The sequence below is a fragment of the Amblyomma americanum genome, chromosome 3 (genome assembly GCF_052857255.1).
Source record: "Amblyomma americanum isolate KBUSLIRL-KWMA chromosome 3, ASM5285725v1, whole genome shotgun sequence".
NCBI lineage: Eukaryota > Metazoa > Arthropoda > Arachnida > Ixodida > Ixodidae > Amblyomma > Amblyomma americanum.
Window position 1 is genome coordinate 180,404,029 of NC_135499.1, and position 27,673 is coordinate 180,431,701.

Below are 27,673 nucleotides of genomic sequence, written 5' to 3' on the forward strand. Positions count from 1 at the left end.
TCTGGGGGCAATCCTCTCCAACGGGACACTCAATAAGCACTAAAGAACCTAGCAGATGAAGCGGGGTTCAGTGTCTGCGCGTGTGTGTGCAATAATTGAGTAATCTTTATAGACGGCAGTTGTGGGTGCGCGCGTGTCTGTGTGTGCGTGTGCGCGCACGCCTTCTCTGACTGTCAGCTCCTTTCCTATATTTGCATATTATATCGGCAGGCCATCTTCACCACCCAACCACCCACTTGCTTTCAGCGCACCGAACTTTGGCGCCTGAAGCGCGAGCGATCCTGAGGCATCGCTCAGATTTCTCCGCCCCAAGGGGCTCTCTTTGGCAGCGTTAAAACTTCGAGGGAAGTTCTGCCTGAATTAGAAGCTGAGTGAAGTAATATGTCACGAAATAGAAAAAGACTATAGAACTCATTCAGTAGGACTGGAACCATCTTTTAAACTTCCGCAGCTTTGTTGAGCATTGATGAGGCCTGTCTAGGCTTTCCCAACACCATACTCGCCAACGTTTGCATAAAGAATCAGTACCAATGCCACCAGGAAGAGCATTCGTATATGTGGATTGTACGGGCAGCTAGCAAAGATTTAGAAGAGAACGATGTTTATAACGGATGCCTTATGAGGCCTTTCGTGGGATCCACAGCCATCTGAGAATACTGAGATTGAATATGGAAATAAAGAAGCCCAAACGTGCCTTCCTCTCGTTGGGTGATAAGCATGCATTTCAGAACCTAACCCACACCGCACTAACCAACCGCGGATGATTCGGTTTTAGTTCCGGCGTATTTTCTTTTGCAGAGGGAGGAAATTCGTATTTGTTTTACAGTGTCTTTCCCTCAAAAGCAATATAGGAAACTGTGAAAGGGATTTGAGCGAGCTATAGCTAAAATAAAATTAATTGGGAAAAAATGCAACGACGTGTAACGAATGTAATACCCTTAATAAAAGCATCTGAGGTAAAATGAACGAATGAATGAATGAATGAATGAATGAATGAATGAATGAATGAATGAATGAATGAATGAATGAATGAATGAATGAATGAATGAATGAATGAATGAACAGCGTAGCAGGAGCTCTCGTGTAACGAAGGTCTACTCCTCTAGGCTTCTTTAATTTAAGCCAGCGGCAAAACTTTCGCCTACGCGACTCTGTCGCAACGACTTACCATCTATCCCTGTTTTAATTAATATATTCCTGAAGCCACATTGCTAATACTTTTTAGTGATATTAATTATGTATTCATTGGTTAAAGGAAGGCCAAGATATCAAGAGTTGTTTTAAATAGTAGTATCTTTGTGGTTTGATGCAAGCGTTAACAAGTAATTCGCCTTTCCGTATGAAATACAACCTTTGGTATATGTTCTGCTTAATAATGGAAAACGAGTGTTCTGATTCTTTTTCTTCTAGCTCCAACTTGAACCATCGCGAGCGACAAAAGTGGGCGCAGCGCGAGATATCAGTGCCGCTACTCCGTAACTGGCGAACGACCTCCGTGGAGTCTATACCAACCGCCGGTGGAGATAGCATTTTTCTTCGCAGGATTAACACACAAGGTCCATTATTTCTAGACTGCTTTTGTCTCTCTATCAAAGCATCCATTGAGTCAGTTTAGTCTGGTAGGTACACGGTTGTTTCATTCCTAAATATATTTCATGCGGTCTTAACATCAAGATTGTATCAGCATCGTATTATCCCCGTGTTGAGGATTGCTCGAAATGAAATTGTGCTCCATCAACAGCTGCACGCCAACATAGGCATTAGCATGTTCAGTGAAGCCCAAAACTAGCATTACTCTATATTTTTTCGGTTTCGTGCTTATAGAACACAAAATAATTTTTTTTTTGCGCTCGACACTTAGAAAGAGACAAAGCGAAAAAAATGGGTTCTTTAAATGTCCTTACATTTACGTCATCACTTGGAATCGGCTGGCTTTTTAGCAGCGACAAAGGTTTATTTTTTTTTTTGGGGGGGGGGGGGGGGGGGTTATACTGAGTGCTTGAAGTAAACTTAACAAAGGACTTTAAAAAATAGCACACCTGAGCTGCGTGAAATCAATGGCATAATACTTCCGTCTGTGTGCCGGTCGTGAGAGTATTTTTTAAATTGTCTATAATTATGTTATTTCTGGAGATTTATTACGCAATTTTTTTATATATTTTCACGTGTGTTTCCTTAACCTGTAGAGGTGGTTACGAAACCACCAATCCAGTTTATTGTAGCAACGTATCTTCTACGTGGTCCTTTTTACCAACATTTACAGAAAGCATGCGAAATATGAAAAAAAGAAACACAGGATTCCGCTTTTGCGCTGCCGTATTGTAGAGCTGTGAAGTTCGTTGCGATACAAAGCATGCGCGCTCACCGTCTTGAAGTATTAAGCCGCCGACGCAGCTCTCATTGCAGTCCTGAAAGCGCGTCATCACGTTCTACCTGAACATGAAAACTACGCGCCGTGATCAGAGCGGTCAGCACTCACGTCTCGTTCGTACAAAACACGGTTGGGAGCGCTGGAATATGGTAGAGCATAAAGTCACTTTAGTATCGCATGAACGAGTGCCCCCCCCCCCCCCTTCCACATATGCTTTTAGACTTCATATTTCGCGTTTTTAATTGACGGAAAGAAGACTACGAAGGAGGTACGCTGCTACAAAAAAAAAAAAACTGGATCGATTGTTTCATAACGTTAACTCATTCACATCATTACGAAATGCACATGGCCCTAATGTGAATATTATGAATTTCGCATAACTAAGCTCAGATAATTAACTAATTGAGCGGAATTTTAAAGATACTTCGAGGAGCGCGACACGACGAGAAAAAAATATCTAGTTGCTGTCATCCAGCGCCAGTGCACCACTTTTTTTTTAATCTTGAATTCATGTTACGTGAAACACCGTGTATAATATGAACAATGATTTTCTTCATTAAATCTACCTTTTTTTCATATCTTAGATGCTAACTTTCCTCGTGACTGACACAGTATTGAAAGCGAAAAACGCGTAACAATAAAACCAGCGGAGCATTTAGTATTTCCTATACCGGGTCCTAAATTCTTAGTTTTCGCTTTCAAAAATTTCGGTTGAAATTCTACATTTAATGTAGCCATGTGCTGCTTCGATAACAATACGCTTAAAGATTCAGTGTAGGGTGACATAGTGTTGCAATCATGACTTTACACGTGTGCCGGTAAGAACTATTGTTTTTGCTGTAACTGTGACTTTAGAAGGGAGACCTAGGAAGCTTCTACCCCACATAGCCTCGGCGAATGCCTGATAGCTGGAATGATTAAAAAGAAAAGCCAGTGGTTCTCTTTTAGGCTCTTTCGGCTTCGCAAGTAAGGTCTAAGCAGGGCAGAAGAACCATATCATTTTTAAAGCTCTTTGCTAAGCACTCGCATCTTGGATTGATTTTTATATTTCGATCAATTAATGTGAATTGAAAGTAACTTATAGAACAGCCCCGTTTACCGTTTTTTCTTATGTCATTAATGGGCTGTTTATTTATATAATTGTACGGGAGTTTGTGAACGTTTTGAGGGGTTTATGAACAGAGATTTGGTGAGACCCATGTGAGGGCACAAAAGTGTGTGAGAATCCGCCGGGCAAGCCGTAGAATGCTTTTGAGCACTGAAAGAAACGTGTGTCTTATGCGTCGACCAGCAAAATATACCTTGCACTTTCATGAGACTTCCACAAGTTCTGTCAAAATTCAGATTTTTTCGAAGTTCTGGAGATAATAAGCTATACCGATCGGTAGTACACGAACCGCTTTATTCAACTCGAATGAGTTGTTTTCCTCGCAGAAAAACTTTTGCGTCATTTCAGTTGGGTCCGACTCTGCACATATAATTGCGACCGCTGTATGCGTGCCTGCACGAGCCGCATACTGCTAGCCTTATTTCTAATGAGGTCGGGAAAGCCCCGGGTGCCACACAGACTTTCCTCACTGCCGGTAGAGGGTTCGAGGGGCGCAGGTGTCAACACCCTACGGTGGCGCAAATCCCCGGCTCTGTTATTGCCACGGTAGCAGGTGTGCTCTAATTCTCATGTGCTATGGTGCCCAAATAGGCAGTTGGTACGCAAGGGAGGACCCTGTTCCTGCTCGACGTCGTATTAACAAAGTGGATTTGCGGCCTACGACAGAACCAGTGGAAGGAGCAAGCTGTATATCTTCTATGCTTTTTTTTGTTGTTGGCGTAGCTTGAGCGCCACTAATGCTTTCGCTATTTTCGCTCCGCGAAAGCCCGCAGGCTTTCCTTGAGTTCATATTGACGGGGGATTTAGTGGAGATTGTACTGGCCTCTAATCTGGATGCTGCGCATCTGAGTTAGTCCATATGCTATGGAATATTACCTATTGGCGTGCCTTCTTCCTAATATCAAGCACTGTTGCCCTGCAGCCGCAAGTTTGTTTAAATCTCTTCCTGAAACGATTGTCGGAGACCGATGAACAGGATTTAGAAGTGTATATAGCGCTAAAATGCAAGACGATAGTTCGTGGTATCCTTTCTATTGCCCGTCTAGTGGAGCTAACGAGAACGGAGCAATACTTTCGCAAAATTCATGCAAGTACCAGGCGCAAATATAATCCCACAAATCCGACTTTTTAAGCCTGTGCAGCAGAGGAACGCCAATTATCGTGAAGCCTTCCTCTTGCGTGCATGTTCCTGTACCGAAGGTAAACACAAGCTACTCAGAAAGATGGTTTTAAAAGCGGTCAAAACGCTGACCTCCCTCCCCCTCTCCCTCCCTCCCTCATTCCTTTTCTTGCTTTTGCTTCTTTCCCTCTTCCAGCAGCGTTGAGTACATGCACAGAACAAGCTCGCTGAGGCGGTCTCGCCGCTATAGTTTAAAAATAATCATAGTAGATAAACTGCAAGCTTTAAAATTTAAGTACTGTAAGTCCTGTAAGGGTAGAAAGGGTAGACAACTGCCCTGTCTGGCTCTGAAATTTTGCCCTATACTGAACCACTCTCCGACGACGTCCGTGAAGTGCAGATGTAAAAAACAGAGACGTCACCAAAGCTGCTCGTGTAGTCCATTTTACTTTCGTTGAAATGAAAAATAGAAAAAAAAATAGAAAAGCGTCGCCATTGCAGTATCTCTTACCATAAAAAGCCCTCTTGGAAACAAGCCAACCGTAAAGACTGCCTTGCACTTTCCTCATCGAGCTAAACGGCACTCGTTCAATGCTTAGTGCCACCGTAGTGAATCGAGGCATACGTTTTGCGTGCCTCAGCACGAGGCTAATTTGAGCTTAAGTACATTACGAAGGCCTAACAAAAGCTCCCGGTTTCGTGAAACGCTGACCTTTCTTTGTAAGCAGTGCTGCTTTATGATTTGCAGCTAGAACTACTGCTGTCTAAATGCGGGAACGAATTGTGATATCATTAAGCTGAGAAACCAATCGATGCCTAGCGGCAGAGACTTTCTTATTTGTTATTATCTACACTTGCCTGTCACAGTAATGCACTTACGTTTCCGGATTTTCCCCAAGAATCTTTTGTGTGGTAGTCTGGTCTGCGGCAGAGAACTTTTTTATTCCATGTTCCTCTGGTTCGAAACACGTTTGAATATATTCATTGGTGTGGCGTTCCTGTGCCCTATTCCTGCCGCTGTCTGCGTCTCTATCCTGACTAAAAAAAAATCGAACACAACATGACGGGCAAGCAGCCAATATAGCTCGCACCCAGCGGCGTGTACTCACAGAGGAATAACGAAAATGCCAAGTGAATTTGTTTTTCCAACGACCTCGGGCCTTTACATAGAAATGCACTCAGACCGAAATATCGAAGCACATATTACAGCGATGCTCCAGCGAACAGCGCAAGTTGGAAGATGGCTGGAAGAAAAGGGTACTAGCAAGATACAAATGCCACTCCTGACCATAGTCTGAGCAGAGAGATGGCACGTGGAGAAAACTGCCATAAGCTCGAATCCACTTGTGTATTAAGGCCGCCTTTTGCCTTTTAGGCAGTGATGAAGTGATTAGCCTTCAGTTTTATCAGCAAAACAGGACGAACACAAAGCCTTAACTTGCGAAAAAAAAAACTGTCAGCGCTCCTCCCCTAAGTACCCAAAGTAGATTCTACGCAAATGACTGCACGAATCATGTGCATAGGCAACCTAATTTCGACAACCAACTTCAATTTGTTTTTTGTTTTTTTCGAGTATTATCATCGTTGATGGTAAAGCGTAACAAAATAGGCCATTCAAGCGGCAACATGTAATTAGTGTCGCTCGTCGCCTCTGCTTCCCGCCTAATGGCCAACAAACACCGCGTGTTCGTACTCATCGCGTTTTTCGCTCCAGGTAACAAACAACACCTTGTTAAATTTAGGTCGCTCAGAGGTCATTAGCATGCTGCGCAGGTGTGTTTAGAATTCGAACAAACTGCGCTACTTGGCATGTGCCACCTAATATTTAAGTTTTTTTTTATCGGAAGGCACACTTATGAGAATATTGTACAGGAAACAAAACGCAACAGCTCAGCGCATCGTTTATTACAACGCCCTCAATGTGAAGCTTCCAAAGCACCGGAGGGAAGGTGATTACCGTTGTACCCCGTTCGCTGTGATCATAAAACTACTTTTTTTTCTTTTGAAACTCAGTGTTCGAGGAATGCTGTTTTTAAGTAGACCTGCAGTTTCCTCCTTGCTTGTTTTGTGGGATGAGAATGCAAAGTTCTAAAGCTAAAGTGCCGGTGTCTTAATTAGGGTTTACGGTGAACACTCATATGTACCCCCTAAATCGGAGTATTCGCTTGTAGTGGTCTTGTCCCGGTCTCGCATTCTATATATATGTAACTGCTCCTGTGCCCAGTCGGTTATGATCGTATCAATTTTTATTTTATTTCGTATTGTGTTGCTTTTCTTTCTTTTTCCGCTTTTACCTGATTCTTATTCTGGAAAGAGGATAGCACGACCCAGGAATTTCTACAAAAGGAGCCTGAATATACATATATATAGAAAGAATTCTGCTCCACAGACAGCACCCTTATATTAAGCCTCGTGGACGAAAATCATAACATTGGTCGTTAATTAAAGTAAATCAATAAGCTACAGTGACTGCACCTTTAAAGATATTAATCGGATTTTTATTCACCAGGTGTATGGCAAGAGTGTGGGTGAAAGGCAGATTTTGCAGCTTTTTTTGAAAAGCTCTGCTTTCTGCATAACCATGTCTTGTCATTCGTATGCGCTCTGCTATTCTATTTCGCAAGATTTATTCAAGGATACTGCTTCGAAGTGGTTTTGATGATATAACTTTTATAACTATAAAAATAGGGCATTAGAGATAAAAAGAGGACTTTATTGGCAAGAGAATTCCAGTGTTGGCGGACATGAGCAAAAGGGGCGAGTCTTGTTAAATAGTAAGTTGGTTAATTTAATTCTAATAGTTGACTTTATAAATACTACATTCGGTCACTTGGTTGCCATCATAGATTAGCAGTGTACCGTTAATATTAGCCATATCTGTTTTTAGAATTTTTGCAACGCATTTGCATTTGGCGCTGTGGCTCAACAAATATTAGCATATAGCGTAATTCGAAACTAGCGCGATGGCATTGCCCATAAAGCAGCGGTGAGCAGCGCAGCGCGGGAAACGCGGGAGCGACTGTGAAGGTCACGGGATATGCTGCTTGGAGTAAAGCAATTTGATGAACATCGCAGTGCGCACACAGGTGGCGCGGTGTTTTGAAATTGCGCGAGAAATGGCCATAATTTGCTGAGGCACAGGGCCGAGTGTGATCGCATTTTCGTATGACTATTTCTAATGGTCGGCTAGAAAGTTGCAATTGAGACTAGGTTCCTGCCTGTTATAGCCAAAAAGTGAATTATTTTTGTATAGTTAACCGGCTAACTGGTTAAGATGATTCACCTCCAAGACTGGCATTATTTTGTCAGAAAAAAAAACAGTCTTTCTCTATCAAGGAGCTTTCCTTGAAGCACATGATGTAATAAGGGGTACTTCGACGGCGTTAGAAAACTTAGGTGACTGCCTCCCGAAGAAAAGAAATGCTTAGCACCTAAATTAAGTTTTTAAATACAGGTTCGCGATGGCATGCGAACTTCCCGCGCCGGAAAGGACAAAATATCACGGTGTTAATGCGATCACCGTCAGTAAGAATAAATCGCCCTGACAGAACCCATGAACCGCGGTTATTTGAAACAGCTAGAATATTGACTCATTCCGAATCATCATCTTTTAACTTTATTTTGGATTGAATTGGGGAATTCCAACACGCCGAAGATAGCCGAAAATTATGCTATTCTTCTGAATTAACCGTGGTTTCACGGCAGTAGACAGAAAATTGCGCGTCTCAGCTCCCCAGTTCATTTCTAACAGATTTGATAACGAGTAGTTCGTAACACGCACAACCCGCTGCTGTCTTCTGCACTTCACTTTTAATGCGGAAGGGTTACTACTCTCACTCCCAGAAAAACCCACGGTGTGTGTGTGTGCTCGCAGATGGTACAGAGCATCGCAGTGAAATTAAGAAAAATAGGTTGACGTCATGCAGCGGCGATTATGCAAGCCGAGCACCGCCACTTCAGAAAACCCTGTACATGTCGTTCGTCTATATATAGTCGCCCCTGGCCGGCCTCCATGTGGCGCCAGTTTTCCCGACATTCGTATCAAACTTGTGACGCAACCGTTTGTTGCACAGTGTGCCAAGTGGGTCGTACGATTTTTCGTTGCATAAAGCTTAAATGTGCTAGTAAAGTTGGAGGCCAGCTTGCGACCGAGATTCGAACCGACGACATATGCACCACAAACTGCGTACCTTCGCAGGCTTTCGTATCAATGATGTGATGCAAACGTACGTCGTACAACGTTCCGGCGGGTGTTTTACGCCCGTATGTGTCGGTGGGTGGGTGTCAATGCACACAGGGACAGCAGTGCTTTCGCATTTGCACACGTGACAGTCCTATGTGTCTCTGCCGGATTTTTTTCTTGCCAACATTTTCGCAAAATGGAATAGGCTTATAGTTTAGAAGAACTTTTGTTTGGGCTAGATGGTTCATTTTGATCCAGAAAGGAAAACAGTAGCACAGAAAAAACACACACACAGTGTCCTACGTCGTTCTTCTACTGTGTGTGTGTTTTTTCGGCGCTACTGTTTTCCTTTTAGGATTGGGATAGGCTTCCTAATGTAAATTATGCTCCGAGTTTCAGGCGCCCTTATCGTCCATTATGTTGCAGGGGAATATAAGTGTATTTCTTTCAATCTCTTGGTCAACATAGCGTTTGATGGGATATGACACCCTAATCTTTCACATTACATAGAAATAATGTATTCCATCGATCGATCGATTGATCGGTCGGTCGGTCGGTCGGTCGGTCGGTCGGTCGGTCGGTCGGTCGGTCGGTCACTCAGTCAGTCAGTCAGTCAGTCAGTCAGTCAGTCAGTCAGTCAGTCAGTCAGTCAGTCAATCAATCAATCAATCAATCAATCAATCAATCAATCAATCAATCAATCAATCAATCAATCAATCAATCAATCAATCAATCAATCAATCAATCTTTTAGTTTCAATATTTGTCAAAAGAAGGCCTTTGTACGCGCCGCACGTCTCTATGTAAACTAGAAACCGTTCCGGACAATAGATGAGCGACTGTTCACGCGTTACCGGAAAAGCGCCAGCTAAGCAAAACTTGGCGGCTGCATGGGAGAATGGGAACAGGAACATAAATGTTTTCATTTTAGTGTTGTGGCTTTTAAAATGATTTTGACCCAGAACAAGCTGACTCCTCTTGTCGAAACGTTGGCAAGCTCCCTGAGGCTTTCGACATCTTTGTTAACATCGTGTTTGCAAGAAACACATCTACCCGCCCCCTCTCACCCCCTACCTCTGTACGACATACTTGAAGGGTGGACCAGCTTCAGTGGTTTTAGTGTTCGGCTGTAGAGAACAAGCTCGCTTTGGTGGAATCCCGACAGTGGCCGACGCGCGCATTTCGATCGAGGCGGAATTCAGGCCAGTCATGTTTAACGCGATTTCAGTGCCAGTGTATGTTAAAGAAGCCAGGTGGTGTTAATTAACCTGGAATTTTAGTGTCGACATATCATGCAGGCAATGCTGTTTACCCATTTGTCGCCTGGTCATTTATATTTCTAAAAACGAACAAAGGTGAGAAGACAGAAGCTATCCGTTTAGAATGGCCTGCTATCAGGAAGCAGGGATGAAGAAAAAGCTAACTGCTTTTGGCTTTTGGCGGTGGCTTTCCGTAAACTTTCGTCGTTAAAATTCTCATCCTTTACAACCCGTTGGCATCCCATAAAAAAAAAATTAAAAAAAGACACAGCTAGGTTCGCGCGTTCAGTAAGTAGGGGAAAAATCGAGTAGGAATGCCCCTGAGGCAGAAAGCACACTGCGAATGGCCCATCCAGTTGGCCACTGCTCTTCGTGGATCGGTGCGGGCGGAATGTGCCAGCCACGGCTGCGGCGGCTATTGCCTCCGAGCTTTATGACCGCGCCCAGAGATTGGACAGTCCGATCCTAGCGGACGCAATAAAGGCCTCCCAATGTCCTCCGGAAGCGTGTTTCGAGGCCGGCTCCAAATGAGCCTTCTCCCAGCACTCGGTCCCCGCTTGTCCCGCATAGACTACCCAGGACGAGGACGCCGATGCAGCGTCGTCATCTGCTCCGAGCAGAGCCGGGCCTGCTGACCCAACGGAGCACGTGCCGGAATAATTGTCGCCGGAAACGAGTGTCGTATAACAGATACGCTCGATGCGAGGAGTCCCGAAGTCTTGCGGTGCTTGAAATCTTTCGCGATATCTTCTGACCTATACCATCAGCCGTTTGTGCCTGCAGCTGTCTTTGCGACAGACGATAAAGGTATTTGTGAGGCTGAAAATAATATTTTAGCTAATTTCTTTGAGTAAATGTGACCATAACCCGCGTAGCAATCCTCTCCGCTAATAGCTAGCGTAGGCAGTGCGGTGCTTACTGCAGCGCAGTAGTTTACGATTAAGGAAAATAAGACATGGAGGTACGTTAGGGAACGAAAAACATGATTGCTTCTGCTTTTTTATCTCTCTTAGCTACAGAATGATGGTACTTCGAAGTGAAAAATAGAAGAAGTGTATAACTCAGGCGATGAAAAGATTACCTAGCACAAAATTATGTCCAGCTACACTGATAACAGATGTATAAAGGTCATGAAAAAAAAAACAAGAATTTATAGTAGTTGCAAGAATTATCTGCACTGTGATGGCACCTAAATGGAGTCCAAGCGAAAATTCTTTTGAGTCGTGAGAGGGTCTCTCCGGTTTTGCTTACGAAGCCTAGCAATCGCAAACCTGCAAAAAAAAAAGAAAACCTGATGCGAAAAAAGCAGTTTGAACGAAGAAGGTAGCGTTGAGACAACACGCAGAAAAGGCGAGGACAGAGAGGCAGCTAGTAGTTTGTCTTTTCCGTGTGCCGTTTCAACGCTATGTTGTTCATTCATCAAGTATGTCCAACTAGCTGGGCAGTCAGTATACTTTGTTAGTGAAAAACAGGCCAACAGGATTGCCACTAGCGTGATAAAAATCCATCCAACATTTCGCAGCCAGTTTCTTGCACGTTGTCATCGTATACAAAAAGACACAGACATGCCGGTTCATGGTATCCGTGCTTTTCCTTTATGTCACATCAGATTATTGACTTGCTCAGGATGAGAAGAGCACGTCGTGAAAGGACCACTTGAACTTAATATAACCTCAAATGTCTGCGTAAGGTGCAAGGTAGGATCAAACATTCTTTTTCATTTTGCCGTGTTTGTTCCATTTTGCTGTGTCTGATAGGGTTACCATCCTTTGATAAAATGCATTAGGGTCACACTTCCATCAACACTGAGAAAGTCATGCCTGCGATGCACGTCCTACTAACTTATGGAAGGGGCGCTAAAGTTGACCTCTGCAGCATGCATGGTGAAGCTTGATTTCTCAAAGAGCCTTTTTTCGCATTATTACTGTTGCCCGAGGCACTGCGCCTAGAGTAAATTTTGCCACTTCAGAAACGGCTATTCTCGCTTTCGTCACGCAACATTCAGGCCTCGTGAACTGAAACGTGCCCTTATTACGGTAGCGAGGAATTGCATCTAAAGTAGAGCTATCCTTGCCGCATGAAGTTATTTTCGAGAACGTAGACTGAGTTTCGAGACATCCCCCGAGGATCGTATTGATACATTGCACTCCACCTTAAAGGCCACTCGCGTAGTGTCATGGTTTGTTTTCGTAAGTGGCACTCAGCGTCATGGATGACAGCTGCAGAAAGGCGAGCGTTCAGAAGAACTTTTTTGCACACTCGCTCCGACCACTGTGCGAAGGAGATATGTTACTTAAGAGGGTGAGAGTGGTTCTAACTCCGGAAGACTGTCCAGGCAGATGAGTCTGATCTATCCAGGCAGATGAGTCTGATGACGATATTTGTCTGAATCTTCAGAGCAGCCACCTTAGTGACAGATGGCTTCTCGTTGCGGGCGGAGTTGCTGCAGCTGCTGCTGTTGCGGACACTTAGGCACTTATGCGATCATATAGTGAGTGACGCGCAATCTAATGCAATTATTCCTTCCCACTGAGCAATGCAAGCAGTTTTATCAGGCCTTCTTGTCACAGCCTACGCTAAAAACTGGGCTCACTGGTCTGTAGGCATGGAAGTACTTTCTGATATCCGGAGGCGCAGGAAAGATTCCAGTCAGCATATTGTACATTACCATTTAGCATTCTTTGAAAGCACCTGACGTAAGACGGTGGCGCACACCACGGCCAAATCTTCTCCCACGGTTACTCCACGCAACTATTTCCAACAAGGGCGCTGCAAGAACGAGAGCCCCGAAAAGGGCACCGTTGACTCTTGAGACATACTGCTACATAGTGCTGGCCCTACTTATTTTTGGCAACGCGCGCCCATCTTAATAAGAAATTAATACATCTCTGAAATGGACACATATTCTTGGACAAAGTTTGGCGACGTATAGCGGTCTAGAAGAGGAGAATAAGATGCTAGAGGAGGACAGCAACAGCCTTGCTGCCCTAGATGCTGGACAGTCTGAGGCATTTCCTCATTGAATTCGGCACCATTTCCGACCTCAAACCCCTCAATTTTTTAATGAATGTGTCTTTTCTGAGCACTCAGTCAATTTATCACCAGTCTTGTTATTTACAGGGTGAGGTTCAAAATCCTTGACCACATTACCGCAGCCATCAGGCGAAAGTCTAGGAGAGAGAATCAGCGTCTCGCGCAAGCTTAAGAAACTTCCAGAAGCCTTCAATTACCCTTTATTTGTGAACACCATGGAAGGGGATAGAAACTCGAACAGCATGAATTATATCCTACAGGAATGTACCCGTAGGCGGAAATTTTGGCACGGTCAGCGATTTCGTTTATGGGGCAGTATGGACGGTTAATGGAATTAGCATTGACACTCGTACATTTAGGGAAATGGGTGCCCTTTACTATGTGCTCTAGTCGGTCATGTCTCCCAAGTTGGTTTAGGTCATGGCATGTGTTGCATGCAGATGCCCTCATGAGGGTGGGGAAGAATACAATAGGACTATCGCTGCGCAACACTGATCCCTTTAGGAAGCATAGGACGTTTGGTACGGTAAGCAAAAATGCGTCGGCGCTCTTAAGACCGAGCAGCGTAGCGGCCCGTAACAACAATGGTCCCATTCATCCTACTACCATTATTCTATCTCCACGTGGCATTGATGAGAGCCGATTTAGTGGCAACCGAGAAGTCCATGCACTTTCCATTTGATTCATCACACAGCCGCTTTTTGCTTCTTCTGTGTGAGCCCGCAAACGGGGCTCTCGTTATCATAATATATTCGGTTATGTGGTCTACGAGAGCCCTAAGGTCGTAAACATCAGCGAAGGAAGGAAGGATGTGATATAGGAGTGCAGCTCTTGATTCCTTATTTCGGAGCCCACAGTAAAATTGCGGTGCATTTTATCCTAGTTTGACTTTTTAAGCGTATTTTATTCTGCGTCCCAGGGTATCGTGTCACTGATGCATATTCTTGCAGGCCTTTCACAGCTGTAACGTGTTTGAACCACTCTCTCTGAGTGGCATTGTGTGTTGTATTGGACAAGCCATTTTCTGTTAACTAGAAATTAAGAATCGTGAATCGGGTGTTTAGTGGCAAACACATGCAACCGCCATTCACTAGTCCCACGCGAGCTCAAGCCAGCGAGGCAACTTGAATTCATATTTATTAGCATTGAAATTTTCTTTAGACTGTGTACAAAAGAAGGAAAGACGCCCTCTCGATGGTGCTGCGCTCAGGATATTTAAAAGGAAAGCATGATAGCGAAAACTAACGTGCTTCCGCTATTCAAGAAAGTATAAGCTTTGCTCCGTCTGAGCTAGAAGGTCATAAAAATGTCGAATAAAAAAGACCGATAGTGTTTTTGAGTCACCAAAGTAAATATAACTGCCCCGTTCAATTAAAACTGAGATAGGGTATGATACACACAACTTCATAGTTGAGTGTTTGAAATTTAACGGTCACACCGGACAAAAGAGTATTTTCAATGAAATGTGTAAAAAGTGGTGAGGAAACCCACAGTGTTATTTTACTTTTTGATTACTTCCTTAATCTCCCGCCCCGAGTGCAAATGACCGTGGGATCGATATCAAAGGTATAAGAGTAGTGCAAAATATGACGCCCATGGGTAACAAAACTAAGGCAGATTACGCTGACTGGCTCTGCAAATAAAAAACTTAAAAGTAGAAGAACCATAGAAGATATGGAAATTTTTGAGGGGCTGTTCGGAATAACTAAAATACAAATAGCTATAGATTATACAGATTATAAAGATTATAAAGATTATCATAGAACCTGGTTTCTCTCCTCTAAAAAAGGAAGCCCTTTCCTGCACTGTGCTGTTCATTGAGTTAGGAAAGTGTGCAAGCATTCAGTAGTTTATATCTTTAATGGCGTTCGCAATGCATGCCTCTTGATGCTTCACTTGCAATGGAATAAAAGGAATAAAAGTATGTGGAATAAAATATTGCCCTGCAGATATTTAATATCAATTGTGTAGTTTGAGCTGCGCAACGAAAAAAATTACGTGTTATTCTCATAGAGAGCAAAAAACGCGATTGAAAGGTATCCTAGCTTCAATGAAAGAAAAGACACAGCCATTTGAATGGGTTCTAATCAGAAGCCACGATAATCGATCATCCCTTAGGGTACCAGCGAATGAAAACGTTGCACGGGGTGGCAGGAGAGTCCGGTGGATGGAGGCGATTAGGAAGTTTGTGGAGATAAGGCCGCTGCAGCTTGCTCTGAGCAGAGTTAATTGGAGATCTGTTAGAGAGGCCTTTCATCGGCAGTGTGCATAGATAGGCTCATGGAGATGATAACGTAATCTTTATCTCTACGTAGACTTTCTCTTTTAGGGCATGAGGAAAAATAAACTGAAATAAAGTTTGCTGCTGAAAAGTAGTGCTTACTACGCTGATCAAAGAATAAAAGAATATGATCTTTCAATTGCCATTTAACAAAACAAAATCAAGGACTTCTGACCGCACCTTTCAAAATGGCAGGGCGAGGTCAGGCTTTGCAAGACATTTCTGATGAGAACAAGGCAGGGCACCTTTCGATATAAGTCAGACTGCAGATTTTGGATGCTACATCCGTCTTATAATAAACTGCACATCTCCAACCAAAAATGTTAACTTTAACCCAACGTTTCGAAGCCGACTCGGATCCTTCATCAGTGGTGACTGAGGTCAGTAGCTAGCGTCTTTTAAGTATGGAGGGGAGGGGGGGGGGGGTGAAAAGAACGACAGCTGTGTCGCGCAAGGCGCGCAAGCCTAAAACCCCTCCCCCTCCCCCGCGCCTTGCGCGACACAGCTGTCGTTCTTTTCAACCCCCCCCCCCCCCTCCCCTCCATACTTAAAAGACGCTAGCTACTGCCCTCAGTCACCCCTGATGAAGGATCCGAGTAGGCTTCAAAACGTTGGGTTAAAGTTAACATTTTTGGTTGGAGATGTGCCGTTTATTATACGTATTCAAACCCAACCAGACAGGTAACTCTGTCAAAATGTTTAGTTTTCAATACATCCGTCTTGGCTGAAAATATCGATTAATGGTGATATCAATTTAGTAGCTCAGAAAGTGCGGTGACTTTTGCTAGCTGCTTTCAAATTGTGTACTGCTTCGATGGCAAGAAGGTACACACTGAATTTATTTGGAGCTAATGAGAAAACAAGTTGAAAACGTATTTTAAAAGCTGCAACTCTCGAGCGCAAAGAATTCCATGCTTAGTTGTTGCTTCAATTCAATTCTTTATTTTTCCAGAAATAATGGATCCTGGAAAAGGTCAAGAGCTAATAGCTGTCTCGACAGATTGACTAGGCCCATGACCCCTTTTACAAGGCAGTAGTGGTTTACAAGAACAGGTAGTGTCCATATTATTTGACATGAAAAAATGCGAACAACAATGAGTTATACAGTAGCAGAAGTGCCATTAAGTTATAACTAAACAGCATATGATTTCAAATGTGTCTACAATAACTGTCAAAAATAAGCGTGGCCTTGTGGTAGTGCACCCGCCTCGCATTCGGGAGGTGCTGGGTTCGATCCCCAGTGCCGCCGGGTACCCACCGGTTTTTAATTGGTACAAGACTTCTCCCGGCCTGGTGCTCGGCTCTTCTGGGGGAATGGGTCTTGACCGCTGTTTCCTTGACGGATCAGCGATAAGTTCCGCCGTCAAGCAACGTTAAATCTGCCTCGTGCGGTAGAAGCCCATTTGTGGCCCTTTTTTAGACTAGCATTTCCAGCTCTAACAAAAAATCGAGTCATTCTGTTACGAGGAGGTCGATCTGCACCTGTGATGTCCAGCTTATTTGTAGCATTGTGCATGTAAAAAATACAGGAAGGAAAAAAGGTCATGCAGGAGGCGGCAGTATAACGCGACTCGGAAAGAGAGATGAATGTTAAACGGGCCATTTCGTAGAATCGCTCAGATGAAGACAGCCGGAAAATGTCATAAAGAAGTTGTGTTTAACGGCTTCACTGCAGCTGCTTGTCCTCTACCTCAAGTGTATTTCTGTAAAATCTGCTATTTCGCGAAATTTTCAGTACAGTTTTACTATTGCTAGTAACAAATTAGGTCTTTCTGAGTGCAAAAGCATTATTAGCCTCGTAACCTGGAAAACGTCGGTGTTTATTGAAGCCTCTGAAGTAAGTCACGGGATGCAGTAAAAAGCGGGAATGAGGCCAGACTGAAGGGGGGTGGCTATGCGTGTTTGGTATACCTGATGTGACCTTGAGGGTGACCTTGGCCAACCTAGAGAAATGAAATGAATATTACTGCGACTGGGCTTCGAACCCGCGGAAGCGCGAATAGATCAGGTTCGCTGGCCCCTCCACGATAGCACTATGCTACCGCCGCAGCCGATCACGCCTCGTCTTAAACTGCAACACTTTCTCGCGCTGTGCATTGCATGTCGTTGTATTCATCAAATTAGACTGTGCGCAAAGAAGAAAGGAATGGAAACGCGGTTTCAATCGCGCTTTCAAGTACGTGGCACTAGTGCCCACCTGAAAAAACCTGCTTTTGCACAACGTTTCGTGCTTAGCAATGCTAAACCTCCAGCAATTTTTTTCACAGCGTAATGTTCGCATCAAAATACGTTGCAAAGCTCTCGTAGCTGGCTAGAGCAACCAGGGCCTTTTCCGCTCCCTCGTCAGGCTCAACGAACTGCCACAGCATTTCGACGACACCTAGAGCCCTGTGAACTGTCAGCACACTTTATAAGGCAACGTCCGTATTCTCATCTTATCAAGCTGTTTCTTGCCATAAACAAGCTCCAGAAGGTTCTTCTCGTCAACAGTCTCCTTTTCGTTGAATTTGGAGCGTCATCGGTCCTTATAATGTGGCCATTTTTCACGCCTGCGAGGCAGCGTACATCAAGCTAAGCTGCTCCCGGTACGTGCAAACATTGACACTATTTTCCTCTCGAAACATTTTTAATCCGCCATAATTGAATCAATCAATGAAAATTAAATTCATCCGCCAAATCTATATTCATGATGGACTTTTTTAAACTCTGGTCTGGACGCGCAAACGGGCAGCTGAGTAATTCCACAATGCAGGCAGATATATCTCCCGCAACGAAGTAAGGGGAGCAAGATAAGGCGATTATGACCTTATTGGGTTTGGTGACGGTCTTCCGCTGTATCAGCGTGGCACTAACTCTGCTGCATTTTTTACCTGTTTTCTAGTTATTTCATTGATTTATTCAGAGAAAACTTGACCAAACCGAGTTTTACGCTGTATCGCAGTTAGCAAATTCAGAATTGTAAATTCGTTGAAATTAATATATCACTGCCGGAGAAAGAGAGAGTTCGTTCGTAAAAGCGGGCTTTACCTGAGCTGTAAGTGATTTGATATTAAAACCTCTGAAAAGAATGATGTAGAGCTGCAGGTTTAAGCTGGAATCGTTCAAGCGTGACCAGATCTAGAAGTAACTCTTTATCGAAAAGGTGCGGAAGCTTCGTTAACAAGCTAAACTTTTAACTTGTTCTTGCTTACGTTGCACACTGGAAAAGGTCAGAGCTTCCAGACGCTGTTATTGACTCAAAAACAGGCTGGATGCCTCTAGAAAAACGCCGAGAGTAAACTGCACTTCGTATTTGTAAGGAAATCGATTTTCACTGTAGTTGGGTTGTTGTGCTTCCCTGTAGGCGGCAACTGTATTTCACGTCCTATTAGTGCTCGTGCTTGGGGAAACTGAAGCTGAATCTCTAAAATATACCTCGCCTATGGCTGGAAAATTTCGTTGTGCACATCACGTAAGACGCAGCGAGAGCCCGACGTTATGTGTCAGCACGACGCAGCGAAGGGAGAGAATGAATGCGAACTGTACGCCAAGTGAGCGGCTGTCATTTCAATAGGCGTCGCCACGTTTCTATCCACGCAAAGGACAGCCTGGCACCTGCTAGGGGCCAATCTCAATCCGGTTTCCCATTTCACACGCAGAGTAAACTTACTATTCTGCGAGTACAATCCTTCCAGTAAACTGTACTGTAGCGACGATTTTGATCTGAAAGGTAGAATCTTTGTTAACCTTTACAATTTCGGTGTGATATTGTTACAAATACTTTTCGCGATTCATTGGCTTGCCTATCTGCTGTTAGTTTGCACCTCGTGTGACATCACAGATGATAAATAGCGAGAAATACCAGTCACGGGTTCCGCTGTCAAATGCGGGTGTGTTCAACGAAACAGAAACAAAAGGATGAATCGGTAACTAAAGTATTTATCTCCTGAATTGCTCGCAGGTTCCACATGATAGTATTCGAGAATGGTAACTTACGTGAAGCATTTAAAAATTTCTACCCCTTCTTCTGTACCTTCTTTGTAATGCTGATCAAAAGCTTTTATTTTTCGTAGCTTTCCGTAATGGAAGACCTGGTTGAAGAATCATTTCTTAGCCGAAGCATTTCAATGTGACTTACCCCCCCAGTTTAAACCCTGTATTAGAGCGCAGCTCTAAAGCGCCATCGATGTAACCGAGCGAAACCTTAAATAAATAAATAAAAATAAACATTGCCGCAGCTGGGATTCCAGCACGCGGCGCCACGAACATCAGCCTCGCTGGCCACTGCACGAGAACACTACGGAATCGCCGCAGCTGATCACGCCTCGTGTTAAACCGCAACACACTCTCGCGCTGTGCATTGCACGTCGTCCTATTCTTCACCTGATAGTGCAATCGGACTAATATGCTAATTCTCGAGGAGCTCTACATTACACATCGTCGTTACTACTATCGAAATAATGTCGTCACCAGCCGTGCCGACGACCCAGCAAAGAAAAACAATTTTGCCTATACAGAGACTGATACCACTAAGCTAATGCCGCTAAGCTAAGCTAATGGGTAGGTCTCTTTCACACGCTTGCGTTGCCGGGTTCCCCTTCTAAATTTCTACCTTCACAGATCTGACCTGGCAGCTTCCCCACTGTGCCCTTTTTGCGCCGAACCTGAGACAATAGATCACTTCCTGCGGTTCTGCCGCCGCTTTTCTCATTTGAGGAAGAGTATTTTGCAGATTCCATTTCATCAACTGGGCTTGCCTGTGTCTTCTGCGGTTGTTCTTTCCATTGGCGCTTCTTTGCTTGGACGAAGCGACAGGAGTGTGCGCTCTGCTGTGCAAAATTTTCTTCAAGAAACGCAGCGACTCCCATTCTAATTTCTTTTTCCCGATCTCAGTCAGTAAGACATCGCAACATTACAGGCATTGTGTACTATTATGCACATTAAGCAATTGTCCCGTCTTTGATCTCCAAGTTAACTGGACCCCTTTCCTTCCCTCTTCCAATCTATCAGACTACATACTATTACCACTCCTTTTCCCGTCAAAACTTTCCTGTATCCAGTAATTAACCGCCTGTGTCTTGGCCACTCCCCCGTAGTGGGTATGTGCCAGCAACGTCTGAGGCCTTCCTTCCTTCCTTCCTTCCTAATGCAGCCACTCCCATGCGCTGTACATTGCACATCGTCGTCTTCTACTAATACTGCTATCGAACTAATGTACACATTCTCGCGGTTTGTGCATTGGATATCGTCGTCTTCTTCAAATAACACTACTATCGAACTAATATCGTCGTCAAACGTACAGACGACCCAGCAAAACAAAACGATGAGCCTACTAAACCTCAGACACCAACAAATATGCTATCAAATTTCGCATTAGGGAGAATCGCGTCCTTACATTTTTCTAACGCAAACAGCCCTCGAAGTGGGCACTGAATGTTTTCTGGTTAATAAAGCTAATTATATAAATGGTCGGCTAAATCAAGTTACCAGCGATGAGTACCTCTTTTTTCAATCAGCCTTTAATTTTTTAGCTCTACTCATAATTCATTAAGTGCTTCTGGCATCACGAATGATTTATTGCCAACGAGACCATGATGCTCTTTCGTCTTGAAGAATAAGTAAGTCCAGTGAAACGCAATTGTTCGAAGAGCAGCTAAGGACTCCTCTTGATTGTTGTAATAAAAGTCCAATCACTCGATTTTCTCCCGGTTTCAAAATCAGTTGAAGAAACAAGCCTGAACCTAGAAGGCATGCGTCCTTCTTCCCAGCGCGGCCTACACCAAGAGAATATGTTCCTGGTGTTGAGACATTTAAGAAGGTCGTACTGGGCTATGCCGATGTTCACAATCGAAATGAACACCCTCAGTACGCCTTTTTCAAGCTGAGTAAACCAAAACTTTCAACGTCTGTGCATCTTAGTCACTCCTAGATATCTTTCTTTCGACTATTACCCTCAGTCCGGCCGGAAAATTGTTGCTTATTTAACGATTTCTGTTCATTTCTGAAAAATTTGCTTTTCACTAAGGCTACTAAATTTTAGAAGTCAGCTTAATTTTATGGTTGAATTCTTGGTTGTTCCAACCGAAGCATAGAACAAACTTTTGAAGGCAAAACTTTTGGCTTTGAGCGCTTCTGTGGTACTGGCAGAATTTATGCGATTTAAGCTGTTTTTGTGTCACGTTTCTCGTATCATTCAACATCACTATTATCGTTGGCGATTCATTGCTGCCCATTTGTTCTTCAGTTTTAATGTTAAAATTTTATCGGGCTTGAAAACTTGCGAATCCCAGTCATGCACTAATTGGTCCCTCAGGTGCTTTTATTCGGAGCGTGCCTTCCACGCTTGCGTCCACTCTCTCAGTTCGGGGAGCGCCGAGCTTCGAGTGAATAATAATGTTTACCACCACCGCCACAGCTACTCTTTTTAGTTTACACACACACACACACACACACACACACACACACACACACACACACACACACACACACACACACACACACACACACACACACACACACACACACACACACACACACACACACACACACACACACACACACACACACACACACACACACACGCACGCACGCACGCACGCACGCACGCACGCACGCACACACACACACACACACACACACACACACACACACACACACACACACACACACACACACACACACACACACACACACACACACACACACACACACACACACACACGCGCGCGCGCGCATCTGTGTGTGTGCGCGCACGCGTATATATGCGAGGTTGAGGCATTCTTCATTCAGCAGAGATTTATTTATTTCAAGTCGATGGACGCAGGCCATCCTTTTTCAAGAATGGTCCCATGCATTAAATGATGGTCTCCGTCAGAAACGCTAACTCGAAATAAATATCTACATATATAAAGCGGCTATAATATATTTATTTATACATACACACACACCGTCGCCCAGCCTACCGTTTCCGCCGACGAATCAGGTAGAGTTTGTCCTGAATGCATTACTTCCTATTACAACCCTCCTAAATCTGCTTCCTAAGACTGACGTTGGCTCGTTTCTCTTGCAGGCCTTCATCGCTCCCGGAGCGCCTAAAGAGACGGCGCTGAAGCGGCGTCGCGAAGCAAGGTATGTTCATTAAAACTGGCTACGCTTCCGTAGTATTGCGTTAAGCAGAGGCACCTGCGAGTGAGAAAGAAGTACCGACCTCTCCCGTTCGTTCAAAAAATGAGAGTCGCTTATTGTTTAAATCCAGGCTCGCCGGTTGTTGTAGAGACATAAAGCCAACAGAATTGAAGCAAAGAGGCATGAAGGTCGACTCGCGTCCCTAATTGCCACCGAAGGCGCTCGGCTAATGAGGCCCTCAGCTACGCCTCATGTTCCAAAGTTTCAGGTTAATTCGAAACGATGGACTCCGAGTGGGCGCTCAAGTCATCCACAGGTGTATTTTGTAGCGCTTTTTTGATTTTTACATTTCTTGTCTTGCCTCTCCGGCCGCCCACCACTATTCCAAGAACAAAAAAGTGGTTCTCGTACAATGTTAATGCAGTTGAGTGCGGATCTAAGTGTAATAACCTAATTTTCGAAAGGAGGAGCCCTTTTGATAAGCTGAACTTTGATTCAGCACTTTTGGGTTGCTACTGAAAGCGCTGGTCTACATCCCACTTGGGTGTGCACATATTTAAAGGACGGGAAGTAATTTTTGCAGTTACTCGTGTATGTCTTGAGGTGGTGAGTAAGATAACGTTTATTGAGACCAAGAAAAAAAGAACAGTAGCGGTAAGCCATATGTCAAGAGCTAAAAAATAAGGGCGTACTTCCAGCCAGGTGTGCGCGTTGCTCCTTTGATTAACATTTATTTTCTTGAACAAGCTTTAAACGTAAGCATACATGGTGTACAATTCAAGCGATGAATAGACTCACGTGCTCATGGTTAACGAGCGCTTAAAAGACGAAGACGAAGAGAAGACAACACGACACGAGCACTTGTGTCGTGTTGTCATCTTCGTTTCTTCGTCTTCGTCTTTTTCGATCGTTAACCACGAGCATGTACCAACTGGTCCAACTTCTTACCTTAACGTAGATTCACGTGCCCTTTATTGCAAAAATACAGACCGTGTTAGGTGTTAATCCAGATTTAGCAATTAGCTGGAAGTAAACAATACAAAATGATATTTCACGTGATGATTTCTGGTTTCTCTTTGCAGAAACCTACTGTAAAAGAAAAAAACCTTCAATATCATACTGTGACAAAACAAATCATTGTAGAGTATTGCGATTGGCTAGTTGCTTAAGCATATTCTTCAAGTGAACAGCCTCGAAGAAACGACCAAGCGTGCAACACAATGCCTTCTCCTGTGTTTTTTGTTCACACGTAGTAGTGTTTGTGTTCTCTCTGGCCGTTCATCTCAGGGTTACGGCAAGCTGACTTTAGTAATGCGTCAGAAGAGTATGTATGAACAAGAAACGCGGTCTTTGCCGCTGCTTGTGCATTACCGCGGTGAAAATTGTGTATGTTTTTGTCATCTATAATGACGCTGCCCTGAGAGAAGTATTGTGCCTATGTCGTAGACGACGTTGCATATTTGGCGCCTTGTATGTTTAGGTCAGAGTAAGCTTTTTGTTTCACAATGCTATGCATACAACGAAAACATACTTATGTTATAAATTATGCTGGCAGCCCCCCCTCTAAAAAAAAACGTACGTTTGAGGGAAGCGCCTGCTATGGTTTCCATTATCTCAAAAAAAAAAAGTAAGCGAAAAGCGTTCCTTGATCCCCAAAGTTGTTATTTTTTCGCAATTAGGAGCGTACGTATGTAGAGCAATAGAACATAAAGCATATCACCGTAAACAAATTCGGTAACAGCTAAGAAACTAAACATAGCAAACGGAAACACTAAATCTGAAGCACATACAACGACAGAAGCCACTGATGCACAAAATAATTGCTGCGCTGCGGGAGTCTTTTCTTTTTAGGTATTACTGACTTGATAATAATTGATAGAGTGATAAACTGTTCTTTCGAGATGCTCGCTAAGGAAATCTGCACACCTTACGTTCAGGGCGGCTGTTGCGTTTTGGTTGTAAATCAAACCTGAATAAAAAAGAAATGAAAGGAATAAATTTACTAGATCAGTTTAAAGGCGTGGGCAAAGTGAATATAACTTGTAAAAGCCTGCGCATATAACCACCGTAATAGAGGAGAAGGGGTTAATGTGTCAGCGCCAGAATAATTTAGAAGTAGGCACTCACCACACATATCTAGAAAAAACAGTCAGATGAGGCAGGAACAAAATAACATTTTTGTGGCGCGCAATTTTGAAATCAGTATTATTAAATGCAACCCACTTAATAAAGTCCGCTGCTTCATATACATTGTTTCCCAGCTAAATTTAACCAGAGTATGAAAATATGCCGAGGCACACGAAGACAAAGCGACTAAAGGAATGTTGTTGGCTATTGTGTGTAGGTCACAGTTTTTTCTGGTCTGCTTTATTGCCTAATTAGTCGAGAATAATTTACTAACTCCACAGCGCAACACGAACGGGACACAAGACGAAGGACTAGCACAAACAGGTCTTGCGTCCTGTTCGTGTTGCGCTGTGAGCGAAAATGAACACTTACCAACTCGCCCAAATTTCCGCCTTGCTAACTCCACAAGGAACGAAGTTAGGCAAGAAATTCCAATCAGAATGTTGTAGCGCGGTCGGCAAAACGTCGGATTAAGCAGTTTCTAACTTTCCCTCAAATACGTATTAGATTTCTCCGCCCATTGCAGCTGCCCGCAAAAAAAAAAAAAAAGAAATTACCGCGTGACATGCCCCCTTGCGCGCCGCCATTACGCTGTTCTAAAATGTCCCGCCTACAAACGAACAAATCATTTAGCCTCGTTTGCTGATTTACATGAGCGGAAGCGATAAGGACTGCGTCTGCTTGCCGCTATCACGAAACGCCGCAAGGGAAGCATGAAGTCGAGAGTTGGACGAAAACTCGTCTGGTCGGGGACGATCATAATAAAACTTAAAAGGAGGACGCCGACCAAAAGTAAAAAACAAAAAAAAACAAAAACAACAACAACAAAATGACGTTTCGGCTCCCGTACGGGAGCCTTGTTCACAATGAGAAGGATTAGAAAGTGCATCAGGATTAAATACGTTTGAAAAGAGGGCGCAGGGAGCGTGCGTATACAGGAGTTAGATTTCCAGTGTTGCGATTGAGGGTGCGATTAGTCGTTTGAATGAATAATGATTCGAGGTGAAGGTGACGGTACAGATTCTTTTCAGTTGCCAGCACGTGTGCCCTACCCCAGTCAATATCGTGGCCAGCTGATACGGAGTGTTCGGCGATAGTATTAGAGTTCACTTTTTTGTTTTTAACGTCATTACAGTGTTCTTTTAGGCGTCTATTAAAATCACCAGTCTCGCCGATGTAGACGCTGTCACAATCAGAGCAGGGGACGCTGTAAACAACGCCAGGGTACTTTTCTTTGGGGAGAACGTCTTTGACGTTAACCAGCGCATGCCGAAGTTTCCTTGTGGGGACATGGGCAACGTGAACTTGGAATGTGCACAGAATACGCGCCAATAAAACATTTTGCTGGGCGAGTTGGTTCATATTGCTCGAGGGGATGCTTGTAGCGCGACAAAAAAACACAAGAGACAGAGACGAACGGGACAAGCGCCACTCTCAACTGGTTTTATTCAAAAACACGATCGCAACATTTATACATTTCCCCTTCTTCTTCAAGAACATAATCACCCGATCCCACATGCGAATGACACGCAAATATCACGCTTGAATCAAATCAGTTTATCTAAAAACCTGTACTCCTTAGAAAACATCGTCACCGAAGGGCTGCTGACGCATTCCGACCCTTTCTTTTTGATATGGAACGCCTCAATTAGCTCACGCGTAAGCGCATCTTTGCTTCTGCCAATGACCTCTGTTCTGTTTAAAAATGGTGAGCATTTGCATGACTTGCAGTGAACTACCATATTTGTTCCGCTCCCATTTTCGAGGCATTTTTCATGCTCGCGCAGGCGCTTGTTCAGGCATCGTCCAGACTGGCCAACGTACACTTTTCCACATGAAAGTGGAATCTGATAGACAATTCCCACCTTGCAATCAACATATCGGTGTTTATGCCTCGTTTCGCAATCCCTTTTTGTTTTTTCCTCATTCACCTTAGGACAAAGGCTTTTGAGCTTGCAGGGCGCTGAGAAAACCACAGGAATTTTGTATTTGTTTGCCACTTTTTTTTTCTTTTTTTTTGCCACTTTTTTTTTTTTGAAGAAGAAGGGGAAATGTATAAATGTTGCGATCGTGTTTTTGAATAAAACCAGTTGAGAGTGGCGCTTGTCCCGTTCGTCTCTGTCTCTTGTGTTTTTTTGTCGCGCTACAAGCATCCCCTCGAGCAATACGCGCCAAGGCTTCGCTTATTCCAGGTGTGTGGGGAACAGCGGCACGTTTCAGAGGGGACAACACGGGAGTTTCACGTGTCGGGCAAGATAACTGCTTTTCAGCGGATGCCACGAAAGCAGCTGGGTACTCGTTTCGCGCGAGTTCTTGCCGTACAGTACCAAAGTCGACTGCCCGATCTTCAGGAAAACTGCATATGCGTTCTGCGCGTTTGAACAAGGTTGTGGCAACAGATTTCTTTTGATTAGCCGGGTGCACAGATTTGAAGTTAAGGTATCTTCCGGTGTGGGTGGGCTTCCTGTAGACGCTGAATGATAGCTTTCCACTGTTTCGTTTTACCAATACGTCCAAGAAGGGCAACGCGCCATTAATTTCTTCTTCGGCGGTGAAATCAATCGCTTCTTCGATGGAATTTAAATGGGACGAAAAGGCCAGCAAATCATCTTTCCGAATGATGCAGAAGCAGTCATCTATATATCTAAGAAAGATTCTTGGCGGTGATGGGGATGTTTCAAGGGCACGGCGCTCAACAAATTCCATAGTCAGATTCGCGACAGTCACTGAGATAGAGGTGCCCATTGGTGTGCCCTGAAGTTCCCCATTGACATTCCAGATTTCCGCAGGCTCTTACAGTTCTGCCTGGACAACACTTATTTCGTCTTCCAAGGCTCTTTTTACCGACAACTTCAGGGCACACCAATGGGCGCCTCTATCTCAGTGACTGTCGCGAATCTGACTATGGAATTTGTTGAGCGCCGTGCCCTTGAAACATCCCCATCACCACCAAGAATCTTTCTTAGATATGTAGATGACTGCTTCTGCCTCATTCGGAAAGATGATTTGCTGGCCTTTTCGTCCCATTTAAATTCCATTGAAGAAGCGATTGATTTCACCGTCGAAGAAGAAATTAATGGCGCGTTGC

At 44.0% G+C, this 27,673-nt stretch overlaps 1 pseudogene across 1 annotated transcript in view; it reads left to right on the forward strand.

The window, feature by feature from the left end:
- Window positions 1-27,673, forward strand: part of LOC144125555 (5-hydroxytryptamine receptor pseudogene) — a 287,026-nt pseudogene that overhangs the window by 199,903 nt on the left and 59,450 nt on the right. The window contains exon 3 of the transcript XR_013313389.1: window positions 22,403-22,461. The product of XR_013313389.1 is annotated as a 5-hydroxytryptamine receptor pseudogene (transcript). The remainder of the gene's footprint in view (window positions 1-22,402; window positions 22,462-27,673) is intronic.